Genomic DNA, 13,291 nt, shown 5'->3' with positions numbered 1-13,291 from the left:
TAACAGGTAAAAAAGAAAGACATTACAAATACAGATATACAAAAGATCATAGGAGTCTATCACAAACAATTATCTGCCAACAAATTGAATAACCCTAGAAGAAATGGATAAATTGCTGGACGCACACAACCTACCAAGACTGAATCATGAAGAAATAGGAAGTTTGAATGGACCAATAATAAGTAATAAAATTCAATCAGTAATAAAAAGTCTCCAATCAAAGAAGAGCCCCAAACTGGATTGCTTTACTGCTGAATTCTAACAAACATTTAAAGAGGAGCTAATCCTAGTTCTAATCAAACTACGAAAAGATTGAAGAAGCAGGAATTCTCGAAACTAATTCTACCAGGCCGGCGATTTTCCATTACCAAACCCAGATAAGGATGCAACAAAAATCAAAATCAGGCCAGTCATGGGATACATATAACTATGGAATGCTAAATTTGGATATGGAGTTAGAATACCTAACTGTGCAACACTTTGATTACTTTCAGCTGACCTCGTTTGATTACACCAGTTTTATGGGCCCCTGAGTGTGGTGTTGGTGGTGGTTGCAATATTGACCTGCTGGCTACGTGAAGCTGCTCAACTACCCAGTCTTCATGTCCTTTTGTGAATTATTTCTGGAAAGAAATGGATTCCTAGCTCTCAATTGTAATCTCACTGCAGAGTAATGTTGGATAATACGTCAGCCTCAAGAAAATTTCCAGATTAAATTGTCTGGGTGAGAAGTATAAAAGCGTATCTACTGGAACTGCAAGCTAATTGTGTCACATTCTTGGCTTTTTGGTTTTAAGTTACATGTTAAATGTGTATTTGAAGAAAGAGCTTTTAGTTAAAGACTGTGGGAAAAAAAGACATTTTGTCTCCCTTTCATTCTCTCAGAAATTGCTAAAGAAATAAGTTCAGTCAAAAGCTGTGCGTATGTGGGAGGGGGTAGAAAAGTGGGGAAGGGGTGATGTTCCTCCTCACTTTCAATGAAAGAGGAAATGGCTGTGTTCCCATATCCTGAACTTGTCATAAACCTGCCAAATATATGGAATGTGGCCTGGAATGAGAGAGACCATACTTAGTGCTGACCTATCTCCTCTGATCTTCAGCAGGAAATTGTAAAAGTAAATGTTATAGTCTTGAAAGGGCTAGCCAACTATTCTTTGATTAAAGTGAAGTGAGCTAGAGAGATCGATGGGCAACCAGAGAATATAACAAAGATCTAAAGTAAAGGGGGGAAACATGATAGCAAATTGTTTCTCATATCTGAGATCTAGCTCCTAGTTAGGGGAAAATGCTTGGGGGAGGAGGAAAGTAAAGATGGAATATTTCCAGATAACAACCAAGAGAACTAGTGGCTTGAGGAACATTGCAATTTCTTAAACAGAGAAAACTGCAGAGACATTTTTTCAGACCAAAAAAAAAAAAAAAAAAAAAAAAAAAAAACCCAAACCAAATCAAAACAAAACAAAACAAAAGAAACAGATTTTGTAAAAGAATGATTGAGACAATAACCCTAATCAAAATTCAAAATTCTGTTTCTGTCTTTCCCACAATAATTTTAAACAACAATGTTGAACTTATTAAAACAAAACTATGAGAAGAAATAGACCAGTTTGAGATACATTTCTAAAAAGGGCACGTACATTATAAGAAGAAAAACCCATGGAAAAGCAGACTTGTTAAGGGAAAAGTTTTCTATATTAAAAAAATTACAAATAAAAGGAGCTTTTAAGAACTCAAAAAAGGCATACAATAATTCAAGGAAGAAATTGTAAAAAATAGATGGAGATTAAGATCCAACTAGTAGTGCTTGAGAATAAAATGAGAGAGAGAGAAAAAATAGACATATTGCAGAGATGATGCTACTGCCTCTGGTTAGAATGTAGAAAGAAGTAAAAAGCCTATGGTCCCATCATAGCAAGAAATCCCAGATCCACAACACACACACACACACACACACACACACACACACACACACACACTTCTTTGAGCACTTCTTTAAAGCCATCTAAGAAATGTGGATATAAAGTAGAATAAAGGAGTCTATAGAAGTCTAAAGATTTCAGAAGAATGATCACTTTCTAGGTTTCTATGTCAGATAGAACTGGAGGATACTTCCATACTTTGGAGCAATTGCAGAGATTGCGGGCTGGGTGGGCAGAGGAGCAAGTCTTTCATTGGTTGGAGAGAAACCTATCAGCTTTTGATGAAGTATAAAGATAGCATGCCGGACATAAAACTGGAAGAGCCCCAAATGCCAAGTAAGTCCTCTCTGGACAGTAATTTTTTCACATGTAAATTTTGCCAGGTAAGTACACACTGGAAAAAAGTCTGAAAAAGATAAACAGATTTACAATCTTGAAATATCACAATTTTGAAATCTCACTGTCTTGCTTCTCATGGTCTTGCAACCTCACAGTCACAAATTCCTGTTGTCTAAGGTCTTAAAAGTATTTCATTAGTTGGAGAGAAACCAATCAAATTTTGATGAACTAAAACATACTTGTATATGTATAAGTATATACATATACCTTAATAAGTGTATATATTCTTATATAAGAATGTGTGTGTATATGTATTACTCTAATATATATATGTGTGTGTGTACAAATCAATGGCTATGTTGTTTAGTGGCATGATTACTTTGGTGGGGCCTTAGAAATTTAAGCACCAAAAGTCTAATAAGACTTCTATTTTCTTTCAGCCTAGGATCCAATTTCCTGTGTTGCCACAGGGCTGATATCTTTGATCTATTAAAATCTGCATTGGTATAGGCAGGTGGCAGCTATGGTTGGATTCTGTTCAACTGTGTCTTTAATCACTTTGAATATAAGGCAAGGCTCTCTCTCTAGGAGGGCTTAAGGACAGAGCACCATCAAACTTCAATATGAGAGTCTTTAAGACTAAGAGACCTTGAGATCTCAATATTGCAAGACTGTGAGACTGTAAGGCAGCACGCTGTTATGATTTTGAATAACAAAAGACTGTATACACACAAACACATATACACACAATCCAGATGTTAGATTTAGCAGGCAGACTTTAAAATAACTTATAGCTATTTTTAAAAATTCATAGGGTAAAGAAATAGACAATTTCTTTCTTTCTTTTTTTTTTTGAGACGGAGTCTCGCTCTGTTGCCCAGGCTGGAGTGCAGTGGCCGGATCTCAGCTCACTGCAAGCTCCACCTCCCGGGTTGATGCCATTCTCCTGCCTCAGCCTCCCGAGTAGCTGGGACTACAGGCGCCCGCCACCTCGCCCGGCTAGTTTTTTGTATTTTTTAGTAGAGACGGGGTTTCACTGTGTTAGCCAGGATGGTCTCGATCTCCTGACCTCGTGATCCACCCGTCTCGGCCTCCCAAAGTGCTGGGATTACAGGCTTGAGCCACCGCGCCCGGCCGACAATTTCAAGAGATATTTGAATGTATAAAATAGAACAAAATTGAAATCTAATTTAGAACTGAAAAGCAAAATGTATTTAAAATTAAAAAATTTATAGATTTGCATTAGCTTGGACATTGTAGAATAAATTACAAGTAAATAACACGTCAAAATAAACTATTCAACATAAAGCACAGAGAGAAATAAATTGATCAAATTGAACAGAGTCTCAGTGAGCTGTGGGAAGTTACAAGTAGTTTCACATTCGTATGATAGGAATATTGGATAGAAAAGAGAAAATGAAAGAATATATTTAAAGAGATAATGATTATATGTCTTTAAAAATTTTAAGAAAGGCCAGGTACAGTGGCTTGTGCATGTAATCTCAGCACTTTGGGAGGCTGAGGCAGGGGGACTGCTTGAGCCTAGGAGTTTGAGACCAGCGTGGGCAACATAGGGAGACCTCATCTCTAGCCAGGCACATGGTGGTGCACACCTGTGGTCCCAGCTACTCAGAAGGCTGAGTTGGGAGGATCATTTGCATCTGGGAGGTCAATGCTGCAGTGAGCTATGATTGTGCTACTGCATTCCAGCCTGGGTGACAGAGCAATATTATGTCTCAAAAAAAAAAAAAAAAAAAAAGAAACAAACCCACAAATCCAAGGAGGATGACCAATATAGCAAGATGATTACAAGGAAAACTGTTTTTAGGCACTTCACGGTCAAAATGCTGACAACCACAGGTTTACAGAAAATTTTCAAAGTATTCAGAAAAATAAGACACTTTTCATATAGGGTTACCGTGATAAGGATGATGGCTGTCTTTTCATCTGAAATAATGAATGCCAGAAGATAATGGAAAAACATCTTTTAACTGCTGAATGAGTTAACAAAAAAAAAAAAAAAAAGAAATCCTTAAAAATAAAGAAAAATTGAGTTTCGGATAAATGAAACCCATGCTAATATACTGCCAATAGAACTGCCCTACAGAAAAATTCTAAAGTAATCTTTTCAGGTTGAGGAGAAATGATAGCAGATATAAACTTGAACCTAGAGGAGAAGGGATTATATGCATCTGGAAATAGTCAACATGTAGGGGGCATAAATAATTATGTTTTTAAAATGTTCTTATTTTTTATTTAAGAAAATTGATTATTTAAAACAAGGTATTTATCTATTTTCTCACTGCTATAAAGATACTACCCAAGACTGGGTAATTTATGAAGAAAAGAAGTTTAAGTGACTCACAGTCCTGCATGGCTGGGGAGGCCTCAGAAAACTTACAATCATGGCGGAAGGCGAAAGGGAAGCAGGGACATCTGACATGGCAGCAGGAGAGAAAGACAGCAGGGGAAACTGCCACTTTTAAACTGTCAGATCTTGTGAGAACTCCCTCACTATCATGAAAACAGCTTGGAAAAAATTGCCCCCATGATCCAATCACCTCCCACCAGATCCCTCCCTTGACACATGGGGATTACAATTTGAGATGAGATTTGGGTGGGGACACAGAGCCAAAACATATCAAGCAATAATAAAATAGTGTAAGATTTACATACTGAAGTAAAATATTTGACCACAGTGCCACAGATAATGCAAAGTAAATAATGGAATTGTAAATAATATTCACATGCTCGCTTCAGCAGCACATATACTAAAACTGGAATGATACAGAGAAGATTAGCATGGTCCCTGCGCAAGGATGACACGCAAATTTGTGAAGCGTTCCGTATTTTTTCAACAAAATTGATAGACCATTAGCAAGACTAATAAAGAAGAAAAGAGAGAAGAATAAAGAAGAGAAGAGAGAAGAATCAAATAGATGCAGTAAAAAATGATAAAGGGGATATCACCACCAACCCCACAGAAATACAAACTACCATCAGAGAATACTATAAACACCTCTATGCAAATAAAATAGAAAACCTAGAAGAAATGGATAATTTCCTGGACACTTACACTCTCCCAAGACTAAACCAGGAAGAAGTTGAATCCCTGAATAGACCAATAGCAGGCTCTGAAATTGAGGCAATAATTAATAGCCTACCAACCAAAAAAGTCCAGGACCAGACGGATTCACAGCCGAATTCTACAAGAGGTACAAGGAGGATCTGGTACCATTCCTTCTGAAGTGATTCCAATCAGTAGAAAAAGAGGGAATCCTCCCTAACTCATTTTATGAGGCCAACATCATCCTAATACCAAAGCCTGGCAGAGACACAACAAAAGAAGAGAATTTTAGACCAATATCCCTGATGAACATCGATGCAAAAATCCTCAATAAAATACTGGCAAACCAAATCCAGCAGCACATCAATAAGCTTATCCACCATGATCAAGTAGGCTTCATCCCTGGGATGCAAGGCATGCAAGGCTGGTTCAGCATATGCAAATCAATAAACGTAATCCAGCATAGAAACAGAACCAAAGACAAAAACCACATGATTATCTCAATAGATGCATAAAAGACCTTTGACAAAATTCTACAGCCCTTCATGCTAAAAACTCTCAATAAATTCGGTATTGATGGAACGTATCGCAAAATAATAACAGCTATTTATGACAAACACACAGCCAATATCATACAGAATGGGAAAAACTGGAAGCATTCCCTTTGAAAACTGGCACAAGGCAGGGATGCCCTCTCTCACCACTCCTATTCAAAATAGTGTTGGAAGTTCTGGCTAGGGCAATCAGACAAGAGAAAGAAATAAAGCGTATTCAGTTAGGAAAAGGGGAAGTCAAATTGTCCCTGTTTGCAGATGACATGTTTGTCTATTTAGAAAATCCCATCGTCTCAGCTCAAAATCTCCTTAAGCTGATAAGCACCTTCAGCAAAGTCTCAGGGTACAAAATCAATGTGCAAAAATCACAAGCATTCTTATACACCAGTAACAGACAGACAGAGATCCAAATCATGAATGAACTCCCATTCACAATAGCTTCAAAGAGAATAAAATACTTAGGAATCCAACTTACAAGGGATGTAAAGGACCTCTTCAAGGAGAACTACAAACCACTGCTCAGTGAAATAAAAGAGGACACAAATAAATGGAAGAACATTCCATGCTCATGGATAGGAAGAACCAATATTGTGAAAATGGCCATACTGCCCAAGGTAATTTATAGATTCAATGCCATCCCCATTAAGCTACCAATGACTGTCTTCACAGAGTTGGAAAAAACTGCTTTAAAGTTCATATGGAACCAAAAAAGACCCCGCATTGCCAAGTTAATCCTAAGCCAAAAGAACAAAGCTGGAGGCATCACGCTACCTGACTTTATACTACAAGTCTACAGTAACCAAAACAGCATGGTACTGGTACCAAAACAGAGAAATAGACCAATGGAACAGAACAGAGTCCTCAGAAATAATACCACACATCTACAGCCGTCTGATCTTTGACAAAACTGACAAAAACAAGAAATGGGGAAAGGATTCCTTATTTAATAAATGGTGCTGGGAAAATTGGTTAGCCATAAGTAGAAAGCTGAAACTGGATCCTTTCCTTACTCCTTATACGAGAATTAATTCAAGATGGATTAGAGACTTAAATGTTAGACCTAAAACCATAAAAACCCTAGAAGAAAACCTAGGCAATACCATTCAGGACATAGGCATGGGCAAGGACTTCATGACTAAAACACCAAAAGCAATGGCAACAAAAGCCAAAATTGACAAATGGGATCTAATTAAACTAAAGAGCTTCTGCACAGCAAAAGAAACTATCATCAGAGTGAACAGGCAACCTACAGAATGGGAGAAAATTTTTGCAATCTACTCATCTGACAAAGGGCTAATATCCAGAACCTATAAAGAACTCAATCAAATTTACAAGAAAAAAACAACCCCATCAAAAAGTGGGCAAAGGATATGAACAGACACTTCTCAAAAGAAGACATTTATACAGCCAATGGACACATGAAAAAATGCTCATCTTCACTCACCATCAGAGAAATGCAAATCAGAACCACAATGAGATACCATCTCACACCAGTTAGAATGGCCATCATTAAAAAGTCAGGAAACAACAGGTGCTGGAGAGGATGTGGAGAAATAAGAACACTTTTACACTGTTGGTGGGACTGTAAACTAGTTCAACCATTGTGGAAAACAGTGTGGTGATTCCTTGAGGATCTAGAACGAGAAATACCATTTGACCCAGCCATCCCATTACTGGGTATATACCCAAAGGATTATAAATCATGCTGCTCTAAAGACACATGCACACATATGTTTATTGCGGCACTATTCACAATAGCAAAGACTTGGAATCAACTCAAATGTCCATCAGTGACAGACTGGATTAAGAAAATGTGGCACATATACACCATGGAATACTATGCAGCCATAAAAAGGATGAGTTCGTGTCCTTTGTAGGGACATGGATGCAGCTGGAAACCATTCTTAGCAAACTCACAAGAACAGAAAACCAAACACCGCATGTTCTCACTCATTGGTGGGAATTGAACAATGAAAGCACTTGGACACAGGAAGGGGAACATCACACACCAGGGCCTATTGTGGGGAGGGGGGAGGGGGAAGGGACAGCATTAGGAGATATACCTAATGGAAATGATGAGTTAATGGGTAGAGCACACCAACATGGCACATGTATACATATGTAACAAACCTGCCGTTGTGCACATGTACTCTAGAACTTAAAGTATAATAATGATAATAAAATAATATTCACTAAGTGTATAATATTAACTCAAAGCAGACTGTGGTAAGTTAAGGATGTATATTATAATCCCTAGAGCAAGAAATAGAACGTATAAATTAGCAAAGCTGGAAATTCAGTTGAAGCCTGGTGTAATGTTGCATGCCTGTAGTCCTAGCTACTCAGGAGGCTGAGGCAAGAGTATTGCCCAAGTCCAGGAGTTAGAGACTACAGTGAGCCATGATTGTGCCATTGCACTCCAGCCTGGGTGACAGAATGAGATTCTGTCTCTAAAAAAATAGAAAAGAAAATAATACCATATAAATGTAATTGAGAAAATAAAATACTATAAAAACTCAATACTCAAACCAAAACAAGAGAGGAAATGAGTACAAAATGTAAGAAATACAATGAGCAAGAAAATCAAATTGCAAATGGTAGGCTAAAACCTGACTACATAAATAATTACATTAAAGTAATGGATTCAAACCTGAAATTATAATACAGAGACAGAGAATTAAACAAAGTAAGGCCACACTATAAACTATTTAAATATAAAGACTGGTCTGGGTACGGTGGCTCACGCCTGTAATCCCAGCACTTTGGGACGCTGAGGTGAAAGGATCATGAGGTCAGGAGTCCAAGACCAGCCTGACCAACATGGTGAAACCTTGTCTCTACTAAAAATACAAAAATTAGCCGGGTGTGGTGGTGTGTGCCTGTAATCCTAGCTACTCAGGAGGCTGAGGCAGGTGAATCACTTGAATCTGGGAGGCGGAGGTTGCAGTGAGCTGAAATTGTGCTACTGCACTCCAGCCTGGGCGACAGAGGGAGACTCTGCATCGAAAAAAAAAAAAAATTATATATATATATATATATGTATGTATGTATGAAGACTAAGAAGTTGAAATTAAGGATGAAAACAGACTCAACATTTAAACATTAAGCAATAAAAAAATTTGTGCTGTGGTCATAATATCAGAAAAAGTAGATTTTAAGACAAGGAGCATTATAAGAGATAATGAGTGATATTTTGCAATAAGTGGTTAATTTATTGGGAAAGCATAAGAGTCTTAAGTATATATAAGAAAACCTCAAAATACATGATGCAAGAGCTGTCAGAACTAAAGGAAAGAAGAGATGAACCCAAGAACATAGTTGCAAATTTTAATATCCTTGTGATGGTTAATTTTATGTATAAGCTTGACTGGGCCACTAGATATTCAGATATCTAGTTAAACATTATTTCTGTGTGTGTCTGTGAGTGTTTCTGGAATAGATTAGCATTTAAATCAGTGAATTGAGTAAAGAAGGTTGCCCTCTTCAATGTGGGTGGGCAACCAATCTATTGACGGCCTAACTAGAACAAAAAGACAGAGGAAGGGAGAATTTGTTCTCTCTGCCTGACTGAGCTTGGACATCAGTCTTCTCCTGCCTTGGACTGTGTTTATACCATCTGTGCAGCTGGTCCTCAAGCCTTTGGACTTGGACTGGAACTTGAACTATTGGTTCTGTTGTTTCTCAGGCTTCAGTCTCAGGCTGGAACTACACCACCAGCTTTCCTGAGTCTGCAGCTTGCAGGTACGTATTGCAAGACACATATTACAGCTCAGCCTCCATAATTCATAAGCCAATTCCTCCAATTACTCATAATTCTCTCTCTCTACATATATATATTTATATATAAAAATTTAAAAAATATATATAATTTTTACATTATATATTTATATTTTAAATTAAATCACATATTTTATATCATAATCTATAATTTTTATATAATATATAATATTTTAAAAAGTATTTATAATCTGGGTCTGTTTAGGCTACTGTCATAAACCTTTACTACCATAAACTGGACAGCTTATAGACAACAGGAATTTATTTCTCACAGTTCTGGAGGCTGGAAAGTCCAAGATCAAGGCACAGGCAGAGTCAGTGTCTGGTGAGAGCCTGTCCATTAAGGTGTTCTAAGCAAAAGAGCGTTCTTTTCTAAGAAATTTTTAGCGTACAATGTTGACCAGCTGAATAAAATTCAGCCACCTTAAAAACGATTATAATTTCTTTTTTCACTGAAGTAATCTTACCTGCCTGAAGTCATGGGATTAAATATTATCCTGGAGATTCATCTCATGATTGCAGGTGGCTTTAAGTGAATGATTAAACGGCTATTCTTAATCTCCTATTGTCCACTTCTGAAGAAGTTTTCCTAAGAAAAACCCTGACTTACTTCTTTAGTAGGGGTTGTGCTATTATTGTCATAGATGTAAATGCTGTACAATTGTTCTATTCCTTTCTCTTGAAATTACAACCTGACTTTAAGCTCTGCTGTTTTATTACCTTTTTTTCCTCTTGGAAACACCTTAAATCTTCAGGAGAGTCCTAGGAATATTCAATTAAAACTCTGCATAATGACTCTTTAGGCAGTCACCAGGGGAGTACTAATGCAGAAACCATGAGAACAGCTTATCTTAGAGTTGTCAAATATACCTGAAAATCATATAATGAGTGGATTGATATTGCACGTAAGACTGAGAGTAACGGGAATTTTGATTTGCCCTCAGAAACGATGTGCTTTAGGGAAAAAATTGCTTGCTTTTTGGGAATAGACTTTTATAAAAACCTGAAGTGTTGTGAAGCAAGTCAGGGGATTTGGGTTCCAGGGCTTGCACGCTCACTTAGTAATTCTATGATTAGATATCTTCAGTCCTTTATTTGCCAATAATTTGTGAGGCTGTTTTGAGGATTAAACAAGGATGTCTCAGAAAAGAGCTTCAGAAATATATTAAAGCCCATCTATCTATTTGTTTGACTGAATGCCTTTGATCCTGGAAGAAAAAGTTTTGAGGAGTTCATATAACGTCCAGGGAGTCTTTTCATATGTTCTATGGGGATTGCAGGCTAGGAGTAATGAGTCAAAAGAGAAGCATCTCCATCTGATATAGTTTGAATATTTGTCTGCATCCAAATCTCATGTTGAGATGTCATCCCCAGTGTTGGAGATGGGGCCCGGTGGGCAGTGTTTGGATCATGGGGGTGGGTCCTTCATGAATAATTTGGGTCATCTCCTTGGTGATAAGTGAACTCTTGCTCTGAATTCACATGAGATCTAGTCTTTTAAAAATGTGTGACACTGGCTGGGCTCAGTGGCTCAAGCCTGTAATCCCAGCACTTTGGGAGGCCGAGATGAGTGGATCACGAGGTCAGGAGATCGAGACCATCCTGGCTAACATGGTGAAACCTTATCTTTACTAAAATATACAAAAAACTAGCCGGACGAGGTGGCTGGTGCCTGTAGTCCCAGCTACTCAGGAGGCTGAGGCAGGAGAATGGCATGAACCCAGGAGGCCGAGCTTGCAGTGAGCCGAGATCCGGCCACTGCACTCCAGCCTGGGCAACAGAGCGAGACTCCGTGTCAAAAAAAGAAAACAAAAACAAAAACAAAAAAAATGTGTGACACCTCCCCTCACTCTGTCTCTCATGCTGCTTCTCCTGCCATGACACGCCTGCTCCACCTTTACCTTATGCCATGATTGAAAGCCTCCTGAGGCGTCCCCAGAAGCAGATGCTAGCACTATGCTTCCTGCACAGCCTGCAGAACTTGTGAGCTAATTAAACCTCTTTTCTTATAAATTACCTAGTCTCAGATATTTCTTCATAGCAATACAAGAACAACCTAATATACCATCCTTCCAATCTTTATATCAGTTTCTTAGTCTGTTTGGGCTGGCATAACAAAAATATCAAAGACGAGATGGCTTATAAGCAACATAAATTTATTTATCACAGTTCTGCAGGCTGCGAAGTCCAAGATCAAGGCACCAGCATATTCAGTGTCTGGTGAGGGCCCACTTCTGGTACCTTAGAGAACTATCTTCTCACTGTGTTTTCATATGGCAGAGGGGCCAGAAAATTATCTGGGGTTTCTTTTATGAGTACACTAATCCCATTCAAGAGGGCTGTGTCCTTATGACCTTAACTCCTCAAAGGCCTCATCCCAAATATATCACACTGGGGATTAGGTTTCAACATATGAATTAAATCAGATAGTTGATAATTGCCCTGGATTTTTCTCTCTGATTCGCCAACTCTATCTAATAAATCATTATGCTCTATCAACCGTGCCTCTTGGATATCTCTGGAGTCTACTTGAAAGGCTCCACCTTGACCACCACCACCATGTTTAAGTCATAAGCATGTACCATATCTAGTTTCATGTCAGTCTATTCTTCAGTTTCAGAATGATTTTAATAAAATAAACATTGGATTATATACCTTTTTTACTTAAAATCTTTTGATGCTCCCTCCATCAAGATAGAGTTTAAACTTCATACTCTTCTTACGTGTTTCCTGATCTTGCTCTTGCTTCCTTTGTATCTTCATCTCTATTCTCCTCCATGTTTTGTGCATCAGGCAGTAGGAAACCACACAGGGTACGCTGTTATAATGTTATGAAGAAAATCCATTGTGATAGGACTGTGAATAGTAGAAATTGGAGGTCTTTTTTTTTACCTTTTCTATATAAGTCTTTTGTATTGCTCATATTCTGTAAACCAGAATCTTTATCTTCTGTTCAATAACCACAAAGCGCTAAAGGGTCCAAGCTATTAAAAGAGATGATGGTGCAAGAAATAGAGACAAAGTCCACATTATAAGAATAACAAAATATAAAATAATAAAATATAAAAATAATACAAAAAATCTCTTAGTGCAAATTAGTTCTCAAATCTAATCAAATAAAACTTAAGAGATTTCGGGACCTAAATATTGTTTGTGAAGAAAGTGTTTGGGACTTGGGAATGTCTGTTTGACCTTACCTTTTAGGTAGCATTTTTTTTCTTTATAAATACGCCTCAGAACTGGAACTTCAAAAAATATTGATTTAAACTTTTTCTTCAGAGGGAAATGTCTTCATCAATTAGTACAGATTGTTATTGATGTTTCCAAGAAATTTTACAACTTTTTTTTTGGCAGTATACTCCACAGTCTCAACATCAAGGCCAAGAGTTTTTTTCTTATGCCTAACCAAGCCCTCCCTCCCTCTTTCTAATTTTAGTACATTTCCTCTCATCATTTCCTTGGTCAAGATGAAGAATAATTTGGTTTGTTTTTTTTACTCACTATAACATTTGTTATTAAATTTCCTCATGGGCTTTTCTTCTCCAGAGTAAGTGATCCCAGTGCCTTTATTCTTTTCTCCAAATGATAGTTTTTTATTTTTCTCATTATATTTTATGTTTTTTGCCTTTCTGTAT

The 13,291-nt window shown here is 37.6% G+C and overlaps 1 protein-coding gene and 1 non-coding gene across 2 annotated transcripts in view; both read left to right on the top strand.

Annotated features, from left to right (window-relative positions):
- The window catches only part of CHODL (chondrolectin), a 456,335-nt gene that overhangs the window by 136,507 nt on the left and 306,537 nt on the right, over positions 1-13,291 (top strand). The window lies entirely within an intron of this gene.
- Positions 5,006-5,112, top strand: LOC126951736 (U6 spliceosomal RNA). The gene has a single exon (XR_007724605.1). It is a non-coding gene; the product is annotated as a U6 spliceosomal RNA (small nuclear RNA).

The sequence above is a fragment of the Macaca thibetana genome, chromosome 3, assembly GCF_024542745.1.
Source record: "Macaca thibetana thibetana isolate TM-01 chromosome 3, ASM2454274v1, whole genome shotgun sequence".
Lineage (NCBI taxonomy): Eukaryota > Metazoa > Chordata > Mammalia > Primates > Cercopithecidae > Macaca > Macaca thibetana.
Note: the sequence above shows the minus strand (reverse complement) of the source record. Positions and strands in the feature narration are given on the sequence as shown.